General features: G+C 44.4%; 1 protein-coding gene across 4 annotated transcripts in view; it reads left to right on the top strand.

Annotated features, from left to right (window-relative positions):
- Positions 1-2,664: 2,664 nt before the first annotated feature.
- The window catches only part of LOC142993006 (zinc finger MIZ domain-containing protein 1-like), a 112,950-nt gene continuing 90,046 nt past the window's right edge, over positions 2,665-25,568 (top strand). For all 4 annotated transcript variants that reach the window (XM_076143599.1, XM_076143601.1, XM_076143600.1 and 1 more), the window contains exon 1: positions 2,665-2,750. The gene's annotated coding sequence lies outside the window, so the exon portion shown is untranslated. The remainder of the gene's footprint in view (positions 2,751-25,568) is intronic.

Consider the following 25,568-nt stretch of genomic DNA (forward strand, 5'->3'; position numbering starts at 1 on the left):
CCTCTCTATATTTGGATCAGCGCGCCTCGTGGCGGTGAGCAGGGCGTACTTCACGTCATCTGAAGAACGAAGGTGTCACAACACTGTGATCACAACTCTTGGTGTCTTGGAAAAATGTCAGTCGCTTCCACAAAGGAGGAAAATCCAAAAGGTACACAAGAGTGAAGACGGAAACATTTCATTAAATTGTGCCGTTTCATGTTGAGCACTAAACCATCACATCCCTTAATTCTGATGGATGATCCACCGTATTTTGACTCATTTAAGCTGAGCAAAACGCACTTATTCCCTCTTTCCCCTACATGCCCTAAATGGGGGAAGTCATATTTAATTATACAAGGAATTCAGCCAAAATATCGGTAATAAACAACTTTTTTTCCCAAGAACAAGTCTCCCAGCCACGGGCAACATGCGTAAATGGTTTGAAAGAATTTGTGGAATGAGAGCTATTGTAAGTAACTAGCTGTTAACAGGCTACAATTAAGGAATTTCTTGTGGTGAAGGCACTAAATAGCTGCATTTAAAACGAGCTGAATGGCATGAGACTTAGCTCCCAATGACTTCTTCTCAGACGCCAGCCCTGCGTTTGATTGTTTCAGGAGGGAGTAAATAGATTCAATCACATTCTGAAATGACTGAAACATCATTTGACCATGTGGCTCTGATTAGACTCTGCTGCTATCATGACAATTTAAATGTGATCATTTTTGTTTTTGCTGTTTTCTTCCTCTCCGGAGAGTTTCACAGGTAATTTGGTAATGCTTCAACCTTCCTGAAAGCGTCTATTGAACACAACAGGGCTTCGTAGCAGTTACCAAGTCAATACTATTGATGAGGCTTTGGTATCCTGGAATCAAAAGATCATTCTTTCATCCCAGTGCAATTACTCTGGATTACAATTACTTACAATTTTCCAATTCCTATAACCAGGAAATATTTACATTAGCCAATTCGGTTATGGCAGGGGTTACAAGCCAGGGACAGGCTGAAATCAATGCTTCCTGTCACCTTTGAGCAGGACAAATGGTGCCTATTGTTCCAGCACATCCCTCCCCCTAACAGCTGGGTCAGAAAGCACGAGGGACACAGAGAACTCGGATCAGACCGGCAGTGTGAGGATCCTCTCTGCTCTCTGGAGTCCATAGTCATTTTGTTTTTGTTTTTTACGTTTGAGTGGAGTTTGTTTCGTTTCATTCATTCGCAGCTTAAAAAAAGGCATACCAGTCCTTTACTAGTACACAGGTCTGACTTGTTTGTTGTTTGCAGAAGTCAGGTAGTAATGAAAGCCCTCTCTATAATCAAAAATCTATTATCGACCCCCCAAACCCCTTGTTTAATTCATAGGATGTAGTACAAAATTCTAAATTTCCCACTCCTTGAAAAACAATCTGTGCAAATTAATTCACCAATGTACACAAAGACGCACAACATGCACCTCACTCACATATGCACAACATGCATCCATATACACAAAATATACAATATAAACACTGATTTGGCAGATATGTAAGGATTCCTACGCTCCAAATGTTTACAGTGTCTGATAAGATTATTTATAACGCAGTTTTTTCAATTCAATTAAATAATGAATAAAAATAAAAATTGTAAAAAAAACACTCCAGAGGGCTCAAAGATACTAATGAACACTAAACCATCCACAGAGTCACGCACTGGCTATGATGACGTCACAGCTTTGAGCAGGCAGGCTGGTGTTTTAAGGGGGGACCTGCCTGAGGTCACCGCTGACACTGGGTGCTGTTGGGGTGCAGCGGCGGGTCAGTGGGGTGCTTGCCTACTGGACCGGAGTCTTCTGGATGCTGCTTGGCTCAGTCCAGAGCCCCGTGACGTCAGCAGAGCCCAGCCTGCTGCTGCTGCTGCTGCTGATGCCGCTGCTGCTCTCAAACATGTCTTTGTTATTCAGAGCCTTGCATCGGAGCCCGGTGACCTGCAAAACGCGGAGGGTGGCACCTCGGCACAAGCGGATCACACTACTCCAACGCCTGTACGTATGTGTGTACGTGCATGCGTGAGCGCGCGTGGCGGCGTGATTAATGACCTTCATTAAGTGTAATATGAATTTTACTACTACTACAAATAAATGTATATAATAATAAGAATAAGGATAGCCATAGACTTTGAAACATTTACAAGTTAATTCTTTAACAAATATGCGTTATGTTCTTTAATTTATCAAAAAGTCGCAATTTTACGATGTTATGATACGGTATAATTATAGCATAGATATGTCAGTTTCTGTGGCTCCACTATGATAAAAAATAGTTGTCAGATATAATAAATATTATTTGTTTTAAAATAATATCCTCAGCGTAGCCTACTTAAGACGGTAACGTAATGTTTAGATGCTACTTTAATAATAATGACGAGTGTTTCCTTTCTAAACGTGTACACATCCACGTTCCGCCTTAACAATGCAGTGTTCCTGGAGGAGCGGATCCAGTGGAGCAGATGGCTGCGGGAGCGACAGTCCGGCTCCTCCGCCCGCTGCCTTCCTCAATGGCGCCTCCGTGTGAATCCGCGACACGTTTTGTCGGCAGCCGGGGAGCATGGGTCCCTCTGGTAATAGAATAGCCAATGTAATTTGACACTTCAACTTACTGCGCTCTCTCTCCTAGTTGATTCAGTTACTCACCCACTGACGTTGAGCCCCATTCTCAGTGGCCGTGTGGGGGGAAGATATTTAAAAACAAGAGCCGAACATTTACCCAGGACTTTCTGTGCGTAAAGACCCGGTGAGTAGCTGCAAACTTGCCGTTGCTTTGCCTCCAGTGTGGCGTTCACGGAGCTCTTGTCTACGGAAGGTTTTGTTTCCACTTTGACTCAGATTGTTTCTCAACAATAGAGTTACCACTTGAAACAGACGCACGGCTGCACGCACAGACTGTAATAACAAACCTCCGCTTCTTTTATTTTAATTGACCGTTTACGCGTCTCGGTGCCACCGGGACTGATTATCCGGCTCTTAAGCAGGTTGTGCATTTCGTTGGTAACAGATGCCGCGTTGATCTCCCACAAAAAAACGCGTCGGTGCTTGGGAGGCTACATTGTGGGATGTCTTGTGTGCGTTTTGCTTGCAGAATGAATCATGCCGCGATGCGTGTGTGTGTGTGTGCGTGTGTGTACGCGTGTGTATGTGTGTGTGTTTAGGAATACGTTCCTGCTTTACCTATTTTTGCTGCTGATGTGCACAAAGACATATGGTGGTTTCTGATCTGTGTCCATTCATGCTGTGATGTTGATAGAATAGGAGCAAGCTGCAGATGAAGGCATTGCAGATTGGATGCACAATCTCAGCCTATGCGTGTTGATTAGATTTGTAATATTCCTGAACTTTCTTAATAGCAGCATATTTCTATTTCCCTTCTCGTGACTTGGATATTAAATGATTATTATATACCAGAACCCAGAAGTCATCTCACTGTTCTAGATCATCACTGCTTCATATGGCTTTAACAAGTTGACCCCCCCTCCCCTCACACATACACACACACCCCCCCACCCCCAAATTCCTGGTGTCTGAGTCTGGGTCCATTTGACACTGAGGGCCTCTCATATAGAACTGGGTTCCTTTTCACTGCTGTACATCTGTCCAGGAAGCAAAAGCATGGGCCAAGTGGAAAAAAGTAAACCAGACACAGCTCCCTGATCTGCTTCCTCACCATTGTCAGTGAGAGAGACTCTCTTTCTCTTGTTTCAGCTTCGAGCATCATGCAAACACGTGCAGATGTTCCTCCTCCTCTCTCTCTCTCTCTCTCTCTCTCTCCCTCTGTCTCTCTTTTTTGAATTTGACCAGCAGAGGTCTTCCTGTTTTTGTTATGTTGCCCCAAAAAAAGTTCATTCTGCTCCCGTCTGCTTTTAGCTTGCAGCGACTGACTGCCTGCCTGCCTGACTGACTGAATTGGTCGTGTGGATAGCGAACGAGCAGTGTTTGGACACAGCTGTTGTGGGTCATTTAAAACCTCAGCGGTGACACCACTTACTGAGCAGTCACTTCAAACACTCCGTGTTTACATTTCTGTCATCTGACTCAAGGGTCTCATTGGTTTTTCATAATCATCCCAGGCAACCTTCTGAACTGACAAACTCCAAAACAAATGAACAGAGAGTTAGGAGCTATTAGGAGCTCCTTATAGTTGTATTTTCTTCAGACAAGTGACATTATTTCAAAAGATTTCCTAAAGTGTTTGTTGTTTTTTCAGTAATTCAAAGAACCAGTCAGATTATTCATTCGTTTTGATAGAATAGGACTCAGAAAGCCTCAGATGTACCTATGTATCGCCCAGCTGATGGTTTTCAGGGTGCCCAGAAGCTTGGCATTGCAAGACCGGGGGGGGGAGAAAGATGCTGAACTAGGAAGCTGCCATCTTTATACATCTGGTCCTTTTGATTTGCTCAAATCCCTGCATGGGTCGACTACAATTTGCATGAATCAGAAGCACTCAATAGCATGTGTGATTAAACACTGATTGAGCTCTGTTTGTGTGGGGGGAAACTTCAAACTTCCCAATCAGTTTAATGATTAGAGTACAGGATAGTGCCAGAGTTAGGAGCAGATTTCTTCTTTTTTTGTGTGTGTGTGTGTATGTGTTCCATCCCCTTTCCCCAGTCACCCCACCTCTATGGGGCCCCAGGTTGAGCTCCTGAATAACCATGGGGCAGACCCCACCAGGCTGACCTTCTTCTATTCAAGTTGAGGATGTTGAAACACCAGCCGTCAAACAAAAGACACATTGAAACTGAGATCTGCAACCCAGCACGTGCGTCTGGGTGCTGAAGTAGACCATTTATTAACTCTGCGTTTCCTTCTGACCAGTGAAAGGCGTCAGCACATTTAGAAGGCAGAAGAAAGCTAGAAAAGGACATTTATCTGCTTGTTTGTGCATGGAAAGTATATCATGCACAATCTTTGCTAGCAATAGTAAAGACTTTTGGTAAGATACAAACCTTCCAAGTTAAAGCTATTTTGTCTGGATTGCACCCAGCCAGAGGTCTCTCTCTCACTCTCTCTCTCTCTGTGTATATGTGTGTGTGTATGTGGCACTGTGGATTGACAATGGCAACACGTTTTCTGCGCTAAGGGGTGGGGAGTTTCGCTCTCGCCTTTTCCGCCCGCCCCGACGAGGTGAGAGTATAGGCGGAAGCTGGAAATGGCTGTGCCACATGGGAAATTATTCAACTCTCAGATCAGAGAGGACACACAAGAGGCCTCATTACCTCCAGCAGCACTGCCGGCCTTGCCTGTGTGTGGAGACCAAGTGCCTGTGTTATCAACTACACTTGCCCAGTCAAACATATTTGTGGCTCATACAGCTGCCCGCTACATCACACCGATGCTCCTTTTGTGGTTAAAAAATATTCCTGAAACGTAACAGTACTGTTTTATAGAAAGAGTGCACAGATAATTACCGCTGTGTGAAATATTGCTCTGTGTTCTGTTATGCATTATATACAAACCCCTCTCCCAAAGGTTCACACTTTCAGCCTCCATTTACCAACAATGTGTGCATAAGTGGCTGGTAAACAGGGCTGTTAGATGGCACATAATGCCATAATGTTATTGATTTGACTCGGGAATTCCACTTGTGCTGAACAGCTCCTGGAAGAATTTGAATAGAAAGCCTTCTTAAGTAGTCTAACAGGGGGGAAAAAGGCGAGCGAGTGAGAAAACCAACCGCTCTTCCTCCCCTGGTCAGAGCCTGTGGGAGGTTTGTGTAGGTTTGCGCTCAAGGTCCTTTTTGTGTTGTCTTTGCTCGGCAGAATGAACTCCCGGGATGAGTCACCCCGCCGGTATGGCTATTTTCACTGAGTAAGAAGATTGCAGGGCATGCCCGATGCCCTCTGTAAAGAAAAGTGTGTCACCGGGCAGTTGTAAGCGCTTTCATCTCGAGCGGTATATCAACCTCGCACATGTAACCTAACTCGTTTTCACTAGAAAGGACTTGGACGAGCGAGATCCCCCCCGTCCAAGCCTGAACTATATTAGAAATATATCACGTTTCCTCTTTCAAATCTGCATCAGTGCGTGAATCTGCATCAAAAGCTACAGACTCAAGAGTGTTTACATGCACGCTTGCACTTTGATTCCTGTCGACGCTGCAATAAAGGTGAAAATGCATGCGCAGAATTATTAATAGGATTCCCGTCATTCCCGTAATAAACATGACTCATTACTCAATTAGTGTAAAAAGTGAGTGTCCGCCAGGTGAGGAAATGAATCCGGAGGTGGCTTACGCAGATTATAAAACAATGGATGCTTACACGCTCGAGTAAATCGATTCCCAATCTAATAATCTTGGTCTGTTTAGTGTCCTAATGAGAGTAGAATCAAAATTTTAATGTGCGTGTTGACATATCGAGTGCTAGACAAGGATGTTTTGGAGAATACATCATTAGGGCTTTGTGCTGACCTATGACCGCTCAGTTATGGCCTATTTATGTTTATGATATTGTTGTATCACCTATAGAACAAATGTGGTGAACTCTGGCGGAAGGAATGATGCAAAACTCTTTCCTGGCTTCTTCGCTGATCAATATTCCCGATTGTGAGGGAAATGTTGATTGTTTACGCTTCCTGGCCAGAGGAAATAATGTCATGACGTCATTTGTGTGCAGTTACCACTAATTTTTTACAGGATAGCAGATTGGCCTTCATCACAACACCCTCCTCCCCTTCACACGTGTTTGGGGTCACAGCATTCCTCGTGTTTGTGTTTGTGTTTGTGAGGTCGGATAAAGCTCCACCCCCGGTGACACGGAGCCGCAGTGACATGTGTGTGCGGGGAGCATATATAGAGAGCTTTTAACGATGGAGAGAATGGTCAGACCGTACCTGTCAGCTTGACTGTTGACTGTTAATACCAAGCTTCTATTTTGAAAACACGGCTCAGGGGAAGGGAATCTGTCGTGTGCGTTTGTGCAGGAAGGAGATACGGAGACGAGGCGAGGGGATGGGAGAGGTGCTGGGAGTGACGCCAGACCACAGATCATTTAATCATATTAGAGTGTGCAGCCACTTTGTGCATATTTTTGGGTGCATCGGGGGACTGGAGTTGCTTTTTTTTTGGCGCAGGCTGAAAGCGTACACGCAAAACAGCTTGACAGGAGGATGAGGAGGAGGGTGACAGTTTGTCAGCCCAGATGAAAACTACACCTTAGTTTTGTTCTGAGATTTGTCAGGTTTTAGCCAGGAGTCAGATTTCCTTCAAATCCGGGCGTTGTAATTTAAAGAAAGTTTTGAGGTTGACAGCGATATCGGCATTTGAGGATAGGAAACATCTGATAACGGTTTAACGCTTTAACAACTGTTTCTTTGGCCCAGGATCACGTAAATCTGCTTATTGAAGCGCTGCGGTGCTGAGGCAGGGTATTTTAGATTTGTTACTTTAAAGATAAATAGTAGAGATAGTTACACGTCGATCCACTTACACGTAGTTCCTTTGTGGCAGCACTACTTTGGACATTGAATGAAAACAACAATTCCTATGCGTCACATCATCTTTCGGGGGCAGCTCAGGATCTATGGGTTTGCATTTCTGTAGGCGTAAAATGTTCAAAGCTAAGTCCCCGCGACGTTACCCTGGAAAAACGTGAGCGAACGTGACAGAAAGCAGAGTTTGTCCCCTTTAAATAAACATCATGAGAACACTTCAGAGTTGAGCCAGTGGAAGGATGACCATTGTGTATATTAGCATTGGATTTGAACGTGTCCTTTTGGCTTAATCCCACTGTTGACTCGTCTGCTAAGTACTGAGTGTGTTATTTTTGCTCTTTTTAAGGGAGCCCCTCTCTGCATAATCTCACTTAATCTAATCTATCCCCCTTTATAATAGAGCGGGAACGACGTGACTTTATAGAACAAGCTTTCGGGTAGATCCACACCAAACAGACCGTGTGTGCCGCCTGCTTCCTGAGCCCCTCTGGCAAAAAAGCTCTTGTGAAAATGCAAGTGACCTCTGTGGCCCCTTGTTAGTCTGAACAATAGGGCCTGCCTGCTCTTACAGCTGCAGCCGCGCTGGAGGGAAAGTTAGCAGTAACACAAAACACACACCTCATGATTAATAGGGTCCAAATTCTGGCTTGCTTGACTCCACGTTCCACGTTTTTCCAGGAAAATTGTTCTTCTCCATAAAGTCTTAATTATGTTCAGGGTTTTGTTTTTTTTATTGAATTGTTTGTGCTCAGACTGACTGGCAGGGCTGCTCGGGGATGACAATGTAGAAGCTTGTATGAATTTGAATTTGAATTCGAAATGGGGAACAAAGTCGAATACAGAATTGAAACAGAGTTTTAAGGTATTTACTTAACTACATTTTAGATAGAAATATTGTGTTTTTTTCACTTCACAACATGTATTTGACTGATGTAGTTCCATTGAGTTTATTGGTAGATTCCACCACTAATACTGCACTTTTTATTCCCTTACATATAGGTTGCCGTAGTTACTAGTTGCGCCGTTGGTTCATATTTTACTTATGAAGCATCGTTCGATTGAAATTGCTTCTTAAACATCAATTTCTCTATAATTCAACACTCAAAAAAGCATCATCCTTCATCATAGTATTTTTTATACTTTTGTACATTTTCTGCAATTGCATTTGCTGTCATTTGCTTATGGATGGGATGAGATCCAATGTAAAAGCCCTAAACCAGGCTGCGTATGATCCTGGAATCGGAGCTTTCTCAGTCCCACTCCAGTCACAAGCTCATGCATGTTAAATGTGACATGCCGTGAAAAACACAGGCAGTGCATGTCACAATGCAGAGCGGCGGTGTAAGTGTAAGTGAAAGGCTTTGAATCATGAATAGCATCCAGCTCCTCCAAACTCTCAGCTTCTATAAATTAAACACGGAGCGACCTGGGAACCCCCCCCGAAGGAACGTCTTGATTGTCAAACGTGCCCGCTGCGTGCGACGACGTTGCGCGGCAAGACATATTTACATCTGATATTTCAGCACAGAACCCGGAAACTAGCAGCCGCTCTCGAAACGGCGAAAAAAACCTAAACGTCTCAAGAGACGTAATATCGCTACCAAAATAAAATCCAGGCGCTGGAATCCTCAGGGGCGCAGCGATGAAGCGTCAGCCGTCGCCGCCGCATCTTGTAGAGAGGCTCCATCCTTCTCTCTTCTCTCTTTTTTTTCTTCTTCCAAGGAGAGGAAGATCCACACCTCTGATGAGTAATGAAGGTGATTCTGTGCAAGTGGTGGAATTACATTCAACAGAGCCCGCGGGGGTCCATATCTCATTGTTCTCTGACAGGGAAAATTAACTGGGGTTTACTAATACACAGGCCTTCCCCCATTCTCTCTCTCTCTCCCTCTCTCTCTCTCTTATCCAGGTTTGCTTTACTTTGCGTTCAAGCTGTAAAACATAAGCGGGCAAAATCCCCCAACATGTTACGCTGTCTCTCGCTCGTCTGTCGCCATATGCCGGCACACGGGAGGCGTGTATTTCAATATTGTTTTAGCGTTTTTTACCTGTCTTTCCTTTTTTTGCGCCTTCACACAGCGGCTGGCTGGTGCCTGACGTGGCCTTAAGTGGATGGAGCTTCATTTCAGCGTGAAGCTGGCAGCCATCAGTGCCACATTCAGGGGGGCACTTTAGCAGGTGTAGTTTGATAGAGCTCAGAGGGAAATTAGTAAAGATAATAAAAAGTGCCCTTGTCCTTCTTTATGTCGCAACTGGCTTTCTTTGAGCTGCTGGTCTCACTGGAATTGCTAGCTTGATTTTGTTGCTAATATAACTGGATTTAAATGGAACAAACCTGTTACTGAATGGGGTTTCCTTTTGTCTACAAAGAAGGACTTTGGTGATTTGTGACTACAAGGTTGAAAACTAAAGCTACTACTCAAGGTTAGGAGGGTTGAATAGTTGTTAACATGCCAAATAGTGCTGCCTATGACCAATGGAGTCCCCTTCTAAGCAAGCAAAATAAACTCTTATATAAACTCCTAGTTGTGGATGTTTTGTTCTGAGAGATTTGGGCTCCTCATCACATCCTCACAGTCCCAGTTGGTGATGGCTGTGCAGCTTTACAGACATGACATGACATCTGTTCACAGCCACGTTCTGCCAGCCGCTCCGAGCCTCCGCAGCGATTTTCCCTCTCTCTCTTTCCCTTTTTTCTCTCTCTCTCTCTCTCTCTCTCTCCTCTGTGACCGGATCTCCCTTTTTCTTCTCACCCTGGTCAAACAATGCAGCTTGACTAACGACGAATCTGAGCCGCCACACCCACCCGCCCATGTGTCAACTCACACCGCAGCCTCGCTCTAACGCGGTCATTGTGTGCGCGCGCTCGGGTTGGACCTCTCTAGGCTCAGGTGCGACGCATGCATCACCCGACCCGATGCTGACACACTTGATGCGACAGCTGTGGGGCCGTGAATGAAGACCTCGGCACTCTGAGACAGTGGCTGGAATAAATAAAGCAAAGCGCTCGGTGAAGTAAATGACCTGGGCTTTCAGGATATGAGCGTGTGTTTGTGTAAATTGGCAAAGCCCAAAAGATGGCTCGTAGCCACGTGCGTCTCCGTCCCTCTCAGCTGGGACGGTCCCACTAGTGACTTTAAATAACTCCTCCGTAAACACGTCCTGTCCATTTCCTAATGTACCCATCCGGTGGCTGACTGGCTGTCCTGTGCTCGTGCCAGCTTCAAACGGGCACTGCTGCAGAAACAACACATAGTTAGTCCCCCTCAAGCAACACCTTCGTATTTTGAGAATAAATTCAAATGTAGTTATTGACTGAGTAATAATTCCAAACGTGTCCTGATTCCAGCCTTTCCTAAATCGGGATTCTTTCTTTTATATCCTTTTAATTCTCTTTCTTCGAATACAAAATATTGGTGATCAGTCAAAACAAGCAGCCAATGGTTATCTTTATCTTTGTTTTTGGCATTTTGCAGTCTAAACAATGAATCCAGTGTTTGAATAAGTCAACAGTAAAGACGTCTGTTGCAGCCCTAAAAGTAAATACAGAGATCATTGCGGTGGATAAACACCGATTAATTGTGCAGTGTTGGTTGGTTGTAAACACACAGTTGGACACATATGTGGACACACACGCTGTTCACACTCTTATTTATAGGTGCAGATTGCGTAAGCTCTTTTCTGACAACACTGCGTTTTCACTTTGTCGGTATCAAACAGTGAACGGCTGAAACTGACCAGATTATTTTTACTCCTTTATGCCACACACATACACACACACACAAACAGGCACACACACATTGCACCTCTACTCCTTCTTGGCAAATGGTGTGTGGCCCGACGGGTCCCACAGCTTACAAAAATGTTGATGGCCTACGCTATTTTTGACCATCTGCTCTAAAAGGAGGGCATGTTTGAGTCACAGGCACTGTGGTGTGAGGCTGTGCCGTGATGTGCTTGGCATGGACAGAGAGAGAGAGAGAGAGACAGAGAGAGACAGAGAGAGAGAGGCAGAGGGAGAGTGAGAGAGTGTGTGATGGCTCAGTGGGCAGCAGCACCCGAGGGCCCAGCATCTTTTCGTGTCGCCTGTTCTGAAGAGCAGAGCACACCAGCCATGGATGTACTGTACATGCTCCACGCCCGCTTTCATTCCTCCTCATGTACGTGACAATGGCATGGGAGATGGGGGGGGTTGGGAGTGGGGAGGAGGAGAAAGAGGAGGTGGGCGGATCCTCCACAGCTTGGACGAAGAACAAGAGAGGAGATACCGTTGTTCTTGACTCGCGTTGTAAACATCGTCAGCGAGATGAAATAGTTTGAGGTCAGAAATGTCTCAACAAAAGAGAGTCTGTGTCTCATTCCATCTCCCTCTCTCTCTCTCTCTCTGTCTCTCTCTCTTTATTTGTGAGGTAGGAATGTGAAACCTAATCTTGGCTGGCCGGTTGGGGGGGTGGGGTGGCGTGGCCGGGCACTGTGGGTTCCTCCTGGAGCGTTACCCTTATGACTCACCACTTCTCAATGGGCTTACGGCACCAAGATAACACTCCTTCCTTACGAATCCGTATTGCGCCGAAACAGTTTCTTCGATCCGTTAATCGACAGAAGTAATCAGCCACAGTGGTCTCAATGACTTTGTAGTTACGTCTCGTGAAGGACATTCGTCACTTTTGGCCATGTTGTGCACGAATAATGGAATGTGATAGTGTCAACAGAGAAGTCAGTAGTTGTAGCAAGTGTTCGTTTCTATGGTTCCCTAACACTTTTGCTTCAGCTTAGATTCTGAAAATCCGTATGACAAAAGTAGCATTCGTCTAAATTGATAAATTGAATTGAAACATTTGGCATTTGAAACTGGGCGGATGTTGAAGATGCGTCGGTCAGTACAAGAAGTATCGATTTTTGATCTCCAACCCAAATTCTGGACATCATTACATCACTTTTCCATACTAGCTTCACCTGCGTCCAGCTCGATCCTAAAGGCATCACCGCCTCCCTCTCAGCCATCTCTTCCTCAACATCTACTCCCATTATTACACTCATTACTTGAAGAATTACCACATACCATTTTGCTCCGTGGCTTTTGTTGACCTCCTGCGTTTAAGGTCAAACAGAGCAGCGAGCTTCTGGCGCACCACAATTATTGGCGAGTAAACCCCCTAATTTAGGTAACATACCTGCTAATAAGGCCTCGCCACTTCAAATTACTGACAAATTGATGATGGTTTTAACCCGGCCCTGGTTTCTTGGCACGGGCTGATCCGGAGGAGCAAATAGAAAGAGGCGCGTTTACTGGAGGCTTCTTTTGTGCGGCAGCAGGCAGACACTTCCTCGGAAGGGGGAGGGAGGTGGAGACGATCATGTGAGCTGTAATTATATTTATGTTAGGTTGCATTCAATCTGTCACAGTAAATTTTGCCCTGACTTGTCATATTGTAAACCATTACAGCGGATTAAATGCCGGTTATGAGCTCAAAAGGAGACAGATTTGTTTTTGTCCTTGTGATCGCTGTACGAGGTTCCATGTGACGATTGGGAGCAGAGACCCCTGTTCCATGGATGTTTCTAATCAGTATTAATTGGGAGAGGAATGGGTAATGTCAGCAGCGTGCGCTTTGAAGAAATCCCTTTCAAGACAAGAAGAGTGGGCGGCCTTCCAAGAGTGGAAGAAAGTCTCACAGGCGATTCCTCAACTTTTTTTTTTGTTTTCTCATTTGTCTGGCGAAACAAACGCGAAGAAACGCGATCGGCGATGCAAAGTCTGACCTCAGTAACGGGAACGATTCGTTTGATTCACGCTCATTTCAATCAGCCGGCTAAAAAGCAGGAGAGGAAGGCTTCTGCTGACTGATGAAACAAAGTCGAGGAGTAATCGGTTCCGCATGCTTTCCCCGTACACTCCACGTCCACATCCAAATAGTGATTTACTGTTTTCGTGCTTGTAGCGGTGCTCAGCTGACACAATATTATTCATAACTGTGTTAATCATTAGTTCAATCCCTCTTTCATTAGTGAGTGGCGTGAATCGTTACTGCCGAATCATTAAAGAGATTAGCTCAAAATAAATGAACTTCTCATGCTCGTCGCACTGGTGTGGAGCTTTCCTCTATTTTCAGGGAAATAATTATATTTTTTAGAATTAATTGTATTGCCCAGCAGGACATATTCCCCCTCGTGTTATTGGTGTATTATAGGAAGCGTTTGTGTTGAGCATTATCTTGAAGTTAATTTCTATAGAACTACATCCACTTAGACAAAACCCATCGGTCCTGAACTGATTGATGGGCTGTTATACTTCTGTAACATGTTGATGTATTTACCAAACACACATAGAGAGGCAGCAGCCAATCAGAACAGAGTTGAGCTGTGAGGAGTGGGGCCTGAAAGAGATGATAATGTATGGTGTTATGATACATTATTATAGGAAGTTATTGTTACACATTTGTAATATCACTTTAACAAGCAGCCAGATGTCTGACTCTGGTGCTGAGAGGAATTTTAAAAATGCATAACAAGGCTGGAGCAATATATTACAAATGGTGTAGGAAGGAGAGGTTACAGTTTAAATAGCCACAGATGTCCTCATTCGTGGGCAGGATTTATGGAAATTGTATACGTTTCCTCACCCAGTCTGGTCAATTGGCCAAACAGACTAAGTGCATCAGAACCGTTTTTGCTGAGTGGACCAAAGAAAGTGTCAGAATGAAACATTTTCAATTTGGCCCCTCTGCGTCGGAGATTTCTTTATTCTGCTGTAAAACACGCTGCTTACCCTGCAAAAACAGGCAGGAACACGTAGCTAATGTGGCCTGGGCAGTAAATTAGCCTGACACAATCCAGATATTTGATTCACTGTATTGCCAGAAAGGAATTATATGACTTTCAGGCTTCCAGCTCCCGACTATAAAGAAACAATACAGCCTACTTTGCACACTCCTCACCCGCTCTCTTTTCAGGCACATCCTCTTGGATTTTATGACTCTGGTTAAAATGCAACCATTAAATATTCATGTGCAAGGGCTTTCACCCGTGAAGCAGTTTCCCCTCGCACCAAGCTTTAGAGAAAGTGAGAAAAAGTTTTTGATTTTAACTGACAGGAGCTAAATATATTAAAAAAAAAGGAGAAAAAAAAGAAGAAGCTTTGGGAGTTCAACTAAGTACCTTACACCAGTCTGATCCTCGCCTGGCAGCTTTAATCGTCATTGTTCTTGGAAAAACTTTAAAAGTACAAGGAGTCTGGTAGAGAGCAAATTAACATGACAATAAAAAACGGGGCGAGATTAATGAAAACAGATATTCATCAGGCAAACAATGACGTTCTGAAAATTGATGGTGGACAATCATCCCTGAGAGAATGGTGTCATCAGCAAACAGAGCAGCGCATGCATCACAAAGTGTATCTTTGAAAAATATTCCTCATTAATTTCCCCCCACTTGTTGTCTGGCCCGTTTTATTATGCAAAACGTTTTCCTATCAACAGCCAAAGTAATGACACAAATGATTCATACTCCCAAGAAGCTCCGACTTGCTTAAAAATCGGGTTGTATACAGCAGGTTATAAAAGATTAAGTGAGAAATGTCTGCAGGTATATTCAGCAACGTAAACAAGGCTGAGATGTGATTTTACTGCATGGAACATTAGGGAAATTTCAGACGCTTCATTTGGATAGATCTGATCAGCATACAAATAGAGGGATGTAACATTCAGGGCTTCTCTAAACAAGTCATTTTCAAGACAAATGAAGCTGTCTGCAGCTGTAGTTACTAGTTATCCTACCGATTACAGTATAGTTGGTTTGTTTTTAGTAACTCTTCTAGTCACTATCAATAAAAGTAGCTGAGCTGAAAAGCACCTTAACTGTTCTAGAGTGTGCTTTCCACATGTGCAGCAGGCGAACGCTCTGTACTTAATAGCCGGACAGGATACACAGTGGCTACTGTTTACGCTTTCTGTCCTCAAATATCCTTAATGCAGTGTTTAAAGTGTGTTGCAGGTTGCAGATAAACCACAGTTGATGCCCTTAAGGGAAACACAATAAAAGGCTTCCCCCCACTGAAAGGTCCAAAGTGCAGATGTCCACTTTTCACGGCAACAATGGAGTAGTTGTGCAAACGCAGCCATCAGCGGCGCTGGCAAGCCCGGCGAACCAGCTTATCAGGAGGCAGAGGAGAGAGGGTGGACAGGGTGTGTAGGTGCTGGCTAATTGCTGTGTGTGTGTGTTTGTTTGGTGGTAGTGGTTTGTAAACCCCCTTGGATTCATTTGGGGGGGAGGGAGGTGAGGGGCCAATCTGCAGGAAACTGGGCCCCCTTAGCAGTCTTGGAGCCGCAGCTGGGCCCGATCCCCGGCGCTGCCCGTGGCCCCTTTGTGCTCGCGCATTATTGACATTCAGATTGGGAACATCGGTGTGTTTACATGGCCTTAAGTAACCTGGTTATTGTTTGCTCTCTGCCGCAGTACCTGCAGGGACGGAACCAAGTACAGATGCACTGTTCAGATATGGACAGATAATGAACTCTGAACACATGATTCTTATCTTTATAGTACCTTTATTCACCTTTATTGGAAATTATGAGTGTAACCAATCAGATATTCTGGACTATCTGCCCTTCTTTGCATAGAAGAATGGATAGAAATACTGATCACAATATGGATGTAATTTCCTAATTGTCTCTAGCTGTGACTGCATGGGGTAAATTGATAGATGAATGGATTTATTGATCATAAAACTAATAATATAAATGCTGCTTTTAGAGGAATCAGACAGTTTCTGTGCATAGAACCACTGATCAGATGTTCTAAATTAATCCATTTCATTAAACTGCTTTCCTATGAACAGCTCGTGTGTTTGAATGTGTGTGTGTGTGTTTACGTACATGCGCGTGTGTACATAGGAGCTCCCGATGCACCCCATTAACTCCTTCCTCACAAAAACAACAGTGTCCAGATGTTAAATGGCATTTACCTGTGCAAGGCCGCGTGTACGTGAGCAGCGACGAACATCTGACTGGATATTTACATCGATTTGCGTATCACCGTGATGCGTTCGCTGCCGCCTCACCTTTTGTGGAAAATCCCTGATATGCAAAAGCCGCACGCCATTCCCTCCCTCATCCCTCCCTCATCCCTCCCTCATCCCTCCCGCAGTGATTTCTGTTTTGTACATGGCTTAGTTTGTTCATGGTAGATGTTTCATCATCGTCAGGGCTGTTGTAGGGGTAGGTGTAAGGAAGCGTTGTGCACACTGAGTGTTTACTCACTTGTAAGTTAGTCTGTAGCTCTTTCGATACATCTCCTTTGGGATGCAACACTTGGAGAAAAAAAACCTGTCTCCAGACGCGTATGTTGGGCTTAGATGTGACTCCCTGGGTTGGTAAATATTTGGAGAGCAAACATTTTGATACCAGCAGCCAGATTATAGCTGAGGAAACATGTTTTTCTAAGAATGTAAATGTCAGCATATTGCACGGCATAATGCTACATATTTGATTTTAATGCCAGACTCCAAAACAGCAGCTTAGCAGCTCGCATCCCACTGAGGAATCCGAATCAGGCCGTGTGTCGAAAGTCGCTCGCCCACTGAAACGCTTTGTTCAGAAGCGCTTGATTCATCAACCGCCCACTAACAACTAGCATATTTGTTCTGCTGCTTCACCTTGTTGGCTTTGTGGAGGGAAGGTGCCAAAGGTGGATGTTGAACATGTCAAGAGCTATCTGCCTCATTTACTTGGTCGCTGAATATTCATGGGCTGTGATGCTGGTGTCAGCCTTCAGCCAGCCATGCAGGGAACCAGCAGCCCAGCAGTTTGCTACCATCAAACAAGTTTATTTTCCCTATTTGTGTCAGGTCAGAGAAGAGCTCCTTGTTTGTTCTCTCCCAAGGAGCTGACATTTCGTTCCCTCTATGATTCATGTGGTCCGTGACAAGCTGTCCTGCCCAGGGATCCAGAAATAAAAGTTCTATTCATTTCGGGGTCTGAATCAGAGTGGAGAAAGCACATGCGTGTCGGATTTTGCACCAAAAATTGTTGCTTCTCTGTGTTTAGACATCAGACTTAAAGTGATAGTTGGGAATTCCACACACACTGCTTCGTCCAAGTGCAAGAGTTCCTCCAGGTTTTTCCCATCAACTCCTACCCTGTTGTGAGAACACACACCACTGGGAGTGACCAACCAAAACAACACAATTTAGATCATCCTAAAACCCCCAAAAAATGTTTTGAAGGACGCACAACTCACCTTTGTTAGAGTCTTCATCACCGATCTTTAACTGCACTCCGGTGCCATATTAATTTGCATTATTTGAAAGGAGCGCCTTGTGTAGTTAATGCACCAGGTAAGCGAATGAATATGGCACCCGAGTGCGGTTCAGCCAGAGAAAACAAACAAATGAGTTCTGCCATTTAAGACACCAGCTCCCTAACTGCTTCCCCGAGTATAATCATCCTGTCTTCCATTTCAAATTCTGGTGATAGAGCTTGAAATTCAGTTGTAAGTCTCTTTTTTTTTTTAAGGGGACATATTCTGTCATCAGTGTCAAAACTAGATATGCACCTAAAAAAATCAATGATAGTGATCGGACTCAGCTGTTGAAGTCTGAGGCTAGGGAGCGAGTGTTTGACCAGCATCTGCAAGGTCGTCAAAGGCTTTCAAAATTGTATTAATGCTGTTGCTTGAGGTTATTGTACCGAGCTCTTAAAAAATAACCCCACAATGCAACTGCACGGTGCAAAGAAAGACTTGTGGGAATCCGCAGCCTTGTCTTACTTCACTCCTCCACTGCTCTGAGGCTGTGAGACAAGTCGGCGAAGGCACCCTGCAACGAGAAACAGGAGGGCGGGAGGGAAGGAGGAGAGTGGGTATAACCCCATGTTCTGCAGTCATGCCCATTTACTCCTCCTGACACCTCTGGGACTCGCTCTGACCCTCTGCCGGCATCTCGCTCGCTCTCACTCTCGCTCAAGCGTCTCCTCTACCCCTGCGAAGAAACGACACCGAATTCCTTGTGCATTACGGGGGAAGCTTTCGGTAGACCTCAGCCATAACCCCCCACCGCCGCCGACCCCCACCCGACCGCCATCCCCCGCTCCTTCGTTGCTTGGCCGCGTCTAGACCGGGGTGGGCTGTTGTTTAGCAACACCAGGCGAACTGTGGCATGGGGGTCAAACTGCGTGGATTGCAGCGGCGGTCTTATTAAATAGATGTTTCCTGTGTCACAAAGTACCCGTTGATCCCAACTCTTAGCTGAAAGAGACCAGAAGAGGAAAGTAACTAAGTACATGAGTACCTGAGTACGCTTTACGGTATTTCTACTTCCTTTACCTACTCTTGTTTCCAGGAAATGACTCCTCTTGAAACCAAGATTTTACATACAAATCACACATTCATCTCATAAAGTACACATTCTAATAATTAAAAGTATGTTTCTATGGTAACCCCCAGGGGTAAGGGCAACCTTAAGGGATTAGTAGACAAAACAGAGGCAGGAAGGACCAAAATTCTCTTCTCCTCTCCTTTTTGCTTTTACTCTTAAGGCCTCTTAAATATGAAATGAAGCTATCTGAGAAGGAACGTTGAACTTAAAATACACCCGACATGTTAATGAATGAATAATTCAACGGCGGGAACCTTCATTTTGCCAAGCACATGTACCTGCCTCCGCATTTGCTCTGAGTGACACGTTGAAGTACTGCTGGAGTACTTTCTCCATGGCTGTATTGCAGTTTTTTACTTAACAGGTGTGAATACTTGTTCCGCCTCTGTTTGACACTGTCAACACGGTTAAAGCTCTAGATTAATAATTTGCAGGAGTGTCGCAACGAGATGTGTGAGAGCAGAGGGAGAGAGTGCTGAAACAGAGGGAATTTCTTCCCCCGTCATCTAGCTGTTGATTAGTATTGATTGGTCGGGTGAATCGGCTTCTTCAATGGAAGTTGCGTCAAATAATCCCTCGTTCCTGTTTCCGAAATGTATTGAGAGGATTGGAGAAGGATTGCATCAGTGGCTTCGCAGCGCTCTGGAACATTTCCTCCTGAGGTCGGAGAAAATAAAGGTTTTTTCCGGGCCTCTGTGTTTTTACGTCTCAATGCGATTGGGTGAAAGTTGATCTTCCAAGTAATTGTGATAAACACTGCCAAGCTGGAGCTGAGTCCCACCTCCCCCCCCTCCCACCCTGGCTGCTCGCTGCACCTGTGGTTTGTATAGGCACGAATCGTTTCCCAGACAAAACCAGGAATTTGCCGGAGTTGGGAAGGCCCCCCCTGTGGTGCGCGGATGACACGGTCTGCTGTGTTGTGCTGCTGGTTGGCTTTGGAAGGGAGTGTAGTGGATGAAATGGAAAAGTTCCAGCGCAGTGAGCACTCACACGCAGGAGGTAATTGGAGATCGCCGCCGAGGAACTCCGCACGATACGCTTTCAATTTCACTCCAGAGAGAGAGAGAGAGAGAGAGAGAGAGACCACAAACTTTGATTATGCTCGCTGTCCACCTAATCCCTGCCGCCGTCGTCGAGTGAAACGGGATCCTGTTGGAATGGAAGGAGGGCGATAAGACAGAGGCACCGGGCTAAACGCACCTGTTTGTGTCTCCATCAAAATAGCATCAGCGTTATTATTTCTGGATTTATAAGCCCAGAGTGACCTATTTGCTCGGTGTTGCGATGTGTTTTTAGCTCGACCTTTGCTCTGGAGATGAAAAAGAGAAAGTTTTGCTCCTTCCACACCCAGGTCTGTTTTGACACGAGAGGATGGCGGCATTTTAGTGGAAAGCAGATGAATGATTGATAGCAGAAGCAAAGCTGCTCTGAGGACATCAATAATGAAATGCACTTTCAGTGTTTCAGTGGCATATGGAAGACAAGAGATTTCATCGCCTCCTAAATTTAGCATCCCTGGCAGATAATTAGTGATTTATGCGCAATTAATTCCCCCATGTGGTTGGTATATACCACTAACATCCAATAACAACACGATATTTCACCATAACTACTGCACACTGTCTACATCACTCAGTAGTTCACTTTGATTACTGTTTGCCTTGATACTGGATCTCTGAGGCTGATAGGCAGTATGTTTACATGCACATTAAAACTTTGATTAAGGCGATAAATCATTTTTTAAGGTGTCATGTAAACACCATAAACACAGATATTGGCATGAATTAAGTAAGTAAATAAGCGTAAAACGTCTTACTCAGATTTTTGTCTTAATTGCAGTGTCGTGTAATGTGCCTGTAAACGGAACAATTGGTATTGATTGAAATTTTGTACAAAAAAACCCCCAGATAAATAGATGTATCTTGTCATGTTGTCATGTTCTTTTCTGTAAATATGTGACATAAAATGTTTTTGGCAAACACTGTTATTAGAGTTGTAAACAGGGCTGAGATGAGCCGTCACTTAACGGATCAGTCAATGGACAAAAAGAAAATAAGAACCATTTTAAGAAGACATTAAGTGTTAAAGTTGTTCACCAATCTCAGACATGCAGATTTGCCACTTAAATTTTGCGAAATCGAAACGTCAACAATCAAAATAATAGAGGAAGTAGACTAAACTTCAAACAAAAGATACAGTACAATTCCTGCCAACAAGAATGCTCAATAACCCTTAACTCTTCGACATATTGACACCATAACTGTGTTTCTATTCCTTCATTTCCAACATAGGAACATTTTTTAACACCAACAAACAGAGGTCAACAGGCAGCACAATCTAGCAGCTTTCTTGGTATTAATAATCATCATTACAGCCTCATACCTGCCTGTGTTTTTGAGAACCAGAGACGACAAAAGCTTTGTGTTGACGTGTTGCTGCAACCTCTATTCCTCCGATTAAGTCGAAGGAAATCTCTTCCCTTCGGTCTGCTCATTCTGTAAACAGCCATCATGCCACCTGTCCTCCATAACCACTCATTCGCAAAGACTCTTTCTGTTACAATTTTGCAAATGACTTCATGTTTCCTTTGCCATTTTTCAATTTGCAAACGTCAAATTGCTCTACATGTAGGTCAATGGAAACTACGCTACACTGTTGATGCTCATTGGTCGGGCTCTAATTACAGTTGACGTGTAGGTATTTTATTCTCCTCTTAATTTATTGCCACTGGCTTGTTTCACTCGTCGAGGGCGTGCTCAGAAGGGTTCTCACTGTTCAACTGTTCACCCTTGAGTCATAAGTGGCAGAGGTGCCAAAACACATAAAAGATGGTGGAAGAGGAAAAAGGAAGACGAGGAGGAGATTTTTTGGCAGCATTGTTGTGCCGTGAAGCCTGTCTGCAGTGTGGTGTCTGTCAGGCTCTGTGTCATCCTGCCATTGTTTGAAATCAGCTCAGACATCCATTGTTCTACACACAGATCTGCAGCTCCAGCCTGCTCTGTCCAATATCTCCGCACTTTGTCAGGTTGGCAAAATGGAACGTCAGTCTCGTGTCATCTGTCAGCTGGTGACGGCGATGATAAGACTTAGCCGCAAATTCTTCTCCTTCTGGGGCTCTGAGCTCGCCCCCTTCTCTTCCTTCTCTCCGCGGTTTGGGATTTACGGGGATGACGAAGGCCGCAAACATCGGTGCAATTAGCCCGACGCTTTCATCCGAATGTGGGATTGGAGAGGCATTGTGGCAAATTAGCCCGAGCTGGATCTACAAGCTCCTCTTACCGGCTCTGAGCCGCGGATGAAGACATTCCTCAAAGTGGATCAAAGTAATTCTGCCCTCCCCCTGTCTAAACGGAGCAACATGTCGACATGGTCCCAGTCACAAACTCTGTCGTTTTGTGGAGGAGGAGAGTGGCGGAGGTTTCGCTTTGGCTCGTGGGAAAGCACTCTCACTGAAAGGAACTCCTGACATTTGTTTTCCAAACATTGTTTGTCTCGCTTCACGTTTAAGAGGCAATGAGGACCGGGGACTGAAGGGGGGCGTTTGCTCTGTGGTGGGTTCAGTAGGTTTCAGTGATGTGGGGGTGAAGATGTTGGTGTTGATGCAGGCTGATTTGGTGCTTCTTTTGTGCGGGGTCGATTGTATGTACTTCTTTCATGTGCTTTTACTCTGCGAGGCACCTAACTTAACACTTTCACGGTGCCGCTCCATCCCTTCTACTGCATCTGGCTCAATGGCTGCGCGGCACGGCTCCGTGGAGGCCGACAATAAGTAACCTTTAATTTGGAGGGAAAATCCATTTTCTCTATAAGACTTTCAGTGGTACTCCACTACCTTCCACTGCAGTCCTGAAGCGCTCGAACACTGAGCACAATAAACGATGACGTTTGCATTTCAAACCTACAGAGCTGAAGAAGTGTTTTGATGCTACGAAAATAGTGCAATATATTACATTCTTTATGGATTTTCCAATGCTTATTGTACTGACAATGCTCCTATTAGTTCTCTGTGTGTTTCCCTATAGACATTGTAATGTTAAAGCCCCATCATTGGAGATTATCGGCGCGACTATTGTCTGCTTTCATTATCTGTTGAGTGCTTTTGAAGAAAGGAATCGATAAGATAATGCCCAGAAGTTCTCAGAGCCCAACATGATACCTTCAGATTGTTTATTTTATCCAGAAACCCTAATGTATTCAGATAGAAAGCAAGAACTGCACACAGGAGAAGCTGTAAAGGGAATGTTTGGTGATGTGATGTCATCAGTGCAGCCGTAGTGATAATAGCTGTTTGTTTTCAGAGGAAACTCACGGAGGCGTTGCGTTACAATCGCCGTTGTTTCATTCTCCTTCTTAAGTAATATAATGATCCGACCCTGACTGGGGGTGAGCTCTTGGCCCCCAGATCACTCACAAATTGATTGTCGTGAAGTAGCCAATCAACAGTGTGCACAAGCGTACTTTTTGACACATTGGCTAAAGGTTGAATTGCTACAAACCAAAAAAGTTCATAAGTCAAATCTCTGCAATAAAGCAGGCAATCAACATTGGTTTAGTATTGCAATATATCATAACGTTAATTATATTTCGTCCCATCTGTACAATATAAAGTTACAATTTGGACGTCTGCATTTAACTGAGTACTTAATTCGTCTCCATCCAAGCAGTGACGGATGTAACGGTCTGCTGGGTTCAAAAGTCTTTTGTTTCGACATGCCGCTGGATGTTTCTCAGTCAGCGTTTGGCTGTTATGACACGCCAAGTTGTCCACTGATGTGAATCACCTGTCTGCGACCGAGGCCGGGGCGACGCAGGGCCCTAGCTCCTCTCAAGGCGCCTTGTCACCGCCGCTATTAAGACTAATAGCAGCAGTCTGCGATAAGCACATTTAGCTGGATTCATGACCCGAGCGGGGGCCGGAGCGGGCGAGATCATTTCCACTTGTGTGTTTTTCTGCTGATGCGTTTAATTTTTATCCAGTCCGGTCTGTGCGACACGCCAGGGAAACTGGAGAGCTACAGAGAGAGAGAGAAATATAGGAAAAGAGGAGGGAGCGATGGTGAAATATTGATCTGTTCCGTCCAGTGCGAAACTGCATCAACAAAGGTTTATTCTCTCATATGACACAAACAAAGTGTGCTCGGCATCACTAATTACATAAAACTCAATGAGCTCTCCTTCCATTCAGGGCTGATGCACTCATTCAAAGGAAATCACACAAATAACCTGCAGACTCTTAGTATTCCCGTGTCTGTGCATCACACTCAGGGAGAAAAAAGCCATTTAGACCCGCAGAAGGACATTTGTGCGATTAATCTTCTCGTGAAAGTTACGGCACTAATTGGCAAAAGCAGAAAGTCTCCGAAATTAGACTTTTACGCGCTTCTGGGTGAGACTTGTTTGCTTGAACTTGAATCCAGTGGATGTTTGGAGTGCATCAGACGGAGCGTCCCCTCTCGGTCCTTCTCTCCGCCACCACACGGCCGGTATTAGCCAATTTCTCGGAGATCACTGGAGGATGCCTGCCGGAGCAGTTGTGCTCCTCTCCTTCTCTCCCCTGCTCTCTTGCTCTTGCCTCCTCCACCACCCCCCTCCTCTCGTTGGCTCTCCGTAGAGTGGCCCGCTTAATGCATTGTAATGGTTGACCATTATTTACGCAGGGGATAAACAAAGAGAAGCGAGGAATTGATGGAGTAATCCACTCTCGCAGTCATTAGGCATTGAGATGGAGGAGCTGGTGGGAGCAGCCTCCTCCTTATGCCTCTCGAGTCGAGCAGCTAATGGAAATGGGACTCATTAAGACACCTTATACTCCGACGCACCCAAGATCATGAGCAATTGCTAATTGATTGTCGTTAGCGCTCTTGCAATGAGACGCTCTGCCTGTTTTCTCATTTGTTATGAACGGCTTTGTTTTCTTCCCCCGTCTCCTTCGCTTCATTATTGATGTCGCTGTTTTTCTTTCTCCTCTCCTTTTTCCTCCTGCGTTTGCCTCGAGAGTCCTCGGCAAGTGAACGCGACTCATCTTAAGCTGTCGTATCTGCTTAGCTGTAGCAACAGTCGCATCCAATGAAAATCTGAGCCAGTGGTTCCCCCATAAGTACTTCACTGAATGTGTTATTTATAAAAAAAGATGAATTTGTATGGTGGCAGTACTTTCAAGGTCAATATCTGAGACCCTCCCATTAATGAATGGTACAGTCTGACTGATATATTGGTAGATATCAGTTTATAAAAGATTACTTTCTAAAATGTACATACTGTATACTTGTGGAATTCGTAGGTAAACCTGTTGAATGAATGAATGAATTTGCTGGATTGAAATTTTGAAAAAAAATAAAAATTGCAATTGATTAAGTATAGTGTAATAAATAAAAGAATAATTTAATATAAAATGTAATAGATCAATTTAATGAAATAAAAATAAAAATGCAAGTAACTATATTGCAAAAAAATTATATAAAAATTAATGAAATAAATATTTAAATAATAAAATTCTAATATATTCAAAGATATATGTAATTATTTGGATAATACCTATATTACTATAAAATTGTAATACTTCAGTGTCAAAAACCCAGTCCAGGTCAGGCTGTAATGACTGCTGCATGTACGGTGTGTGTGTGAAATGCCATAGGCAAGTGTAAAGGTCTGCGTGTAGAAATTGTGCCGAGCAGATAAGGGCAAGTCTCCGTGTGATGGTTCTGAATAAGCTGGCAGATTGTGTTTGCCTCAGCTTTTAGTCACCACCAC

Source organism: Genypterus blacodes, unplaced genomic scaffold (genome assembly GCF_046128005.1).
Source record: "Genypterus blacodes isolate CSIRO-AG114 ecotype Tasmania unplaced genomic scaffold, CSIRO-AGI_Gbla_v1 ptg000026l_1, whole genome shotgun sequence".
Lineage (NCBI taxonomy): Eukaryota > Metazoa > Chordata > Actinopteri > Ophidiiformes > Ophidiidae > Genypterus > Genypterus blacodes.